Raw genomic sequence first — 2,616 nt, 5'->3', positions numbered from 1 at the left:
GTTCTTCCCTCCCTCTGTCGTTTTATGCTTGTCATTCATGAGAGGGAGCAGGTGGAATGGTTGACCTTGGGAGTCTCTGCTCTTTTAAAATGATCTGACAACTTTAAGCACAAAGTATCCTTATCTAATTTAGCGTAATTTCTTAAGTATCCCAGGGGAGATGAAAGGGGAATGGTTTTCCAGTTTCTGAAAATCCCACCTCACATACAGCAGACACTCCATCCTCCAATCCTTTCTTGCAAAACAAAGTCCGGCTACCCTCTGCACCTGGCTCTGTCTTCAGCCAAAGCTCTGGCTCAGGGTGATTCTGCATGTCACAGGGATTCCCTGAAACCATCAGTGGGACTCAGTGGTGGGCTTTATTGCTTGGCTGATTTACACATGTCAAAGGGCACTTTTTAAAAACATCTTTTTGAGCCTACACATTTCTACTGCATTTCTACTGAAAGAAATTGTAGCTAGTTGTACCTCTGTAGCTCAGTCTAGTTCCTGGGAGGACAGTGGAGTTGGTTTGGTCGGGCCCCCTTGCCTCATATCCAGCTGGGTATGATTCAGCACATTCCTTGTAAACAAGTCACATGAGGGTAGAGTTAGTGCCCATGCACGCCCTGGTACCCTTTGGGCTTGTTGCCATTTTTGTGTCCTCTGCAATATGGAAGGCAGCGGCTCTGAACCACTGGTCGGCAGAGCTCGTGCCTGTAGATAAAGCACGTCCACTTTGCCTGTGGCTGCTCAGTTTTTCTTTCTCTTACCTGGCTCGGGACCTGCACAGGATGGAGCAGAAGGATCTGTGATCTGGCCCGACATTCCTAACTAGATTTCAGTTAAATTCACACCCATCTCCCCTGTCTGACTCCTTCAGTCTTACCTTTTGTTCTTCTAAGGGGTCTTGTGACTTCTGTGCCTTTGCTGCTGGTCTATTCTGTCCAACTGTACCTATTGAAACCCCTCTCACTCTCCAATGTCACCTCTTCCAAGAGGCCTTCTGATAAGGGGTCTTGTGACTTCTGTGCCTTTGCTGCTGGTCTATTCTCTGTACAACTGTACCTATTGAAACCCCTCTCACTCTCCAATGTCACCTCTTCCAAGAGGCCTTCTGAAGACCTCAGCCCTCAGAATAAAGGCCTTCCCTCAGGTCTGTGCTTTCATAGACTTTTACCTGTGTTTTCAATACATATTTGTCACAGTCTACCTTCAGTTATAGCCAGGTATGTACCGTGAAAGACATAAATGTGAGGGTGGGGACAATATCTGCTTTATCTTGATTATGCCTAGGACAATATCTTGGTAAATGGTCATTGAAATGACTTATGGAATGAGGACATTTATCAATAATTTTCTGCTTATTTTCCATGTCTAATAAAAATGTCTTTTGGTAAGTTTAGTTATGTTCACACGATCATGTGTATATCTGTTTTACAGAGTTTGGTCCTCCCATTAACCCTGTAAGGGGTGGATTGTCTCCATCTCATAGGAGAGGCTGAACTCTCATCATGGATGCAGCACTTGAAACCCGGTCACTGGCCTCCAGAGTCGCTGCCCGTTCCACTTTATTCTGAGATTCCTTATGGAAGGGAAAGTCTAGAGTCATGTTCTGATGGTCTCTACTTCCTTGCAACCTTGTGCGCCCCTGTGATTCTCACCCGAGCTGCCCTCCCCCAGGAGGTCACCATAGCTGTGTTGGGCATGTTGCTTGACTCCTTTTCTGGGGTAGCAGCATCCACCAGTACCTTTGCCCCAGACTCCAGGGCCCTGTGTCTAATGCTCTCTCAGGCTGAGACAGCATCATGGCCATTTACTTGGAAAGATCACAGCCCTTGTTTAAATACAGCTCCCACCCTCAGCCTGCTTTGGGGCAGAAACCTGCTTTGATCTGTGTGCAGGCCTGGGAGGTTATGGCCCTAATTAATTCATGCGTAACAATCTGAATTTCTTTTTCATTCAAAGAAAAGCATAATCAGTTCAAAGCTCTCATATTGCTGAAATTCTTAAAAATCCAATTCTGTCTTATCTTTGTAAGTCTGGTCAGGCTGATCTTTGGATTGNATTCTTAAAAATCCAATTCTGTCTTATCTTTGTAAGTCTGGTCAGGCTGATCTTTGGATTGTACTGAAACAAAAAGATAATGAAAAATGTTTCTTTTAAATTATTGATTTTTTTTCTGTCATAAGAGGAGTTCTTGTCATCAGGCACAATTTTAGAAAAAAAAAAACAACTTATAATAGGCAGAGGAGTGTCAACGAACTCCTCATTGGAATCCATTTTTTGTTGTGTCAGTGCACCAGCCTACTAATCTTCCCCATTCTATGGAAATGTCATATAAATTGAAGAAAAATAAAAGCGTGAGGGAGACCATGGATATGAAAGCACTTTGTAAACAGCAACGTGCTTTGTAATTGTGACATATTATTATAGCTTGACTTCTGCAGTTCCCTTCCCCATGGTTAGAAATTATTAGAGGTCCCCTGACTCCTGTCAGACTCCTTTTTAATGATCTTTAAGCCTTATTCCTAAAGGCAGGACAGTGACACTGGCAGGAAAAGTGCTTAATAATTTGTTTATGGTAAAATGCTATCCTAATTAGTGGATCTCATTAATTTCAATAAGGCATCACTC

The sequence above is a fragment of the Galeopterus variegatus genome, unplaced genomic scaffold (assembly GCF_000696425.1).
Source record: "Galeopterus variegatus unplaced genomic scaffold, G_variegatus-3.0.2 Scaffold1348, whole genome shotgun sequence".
Lineage (NCBI taxonomy): Eukaryota > Metazoa > Chordata > Mammalia > Dermoptera > Cynocephalidae > Galeopterus > Galeopterus variegatus.
This window is presented reverse-complemented; position numbering follows the sequence as displayed.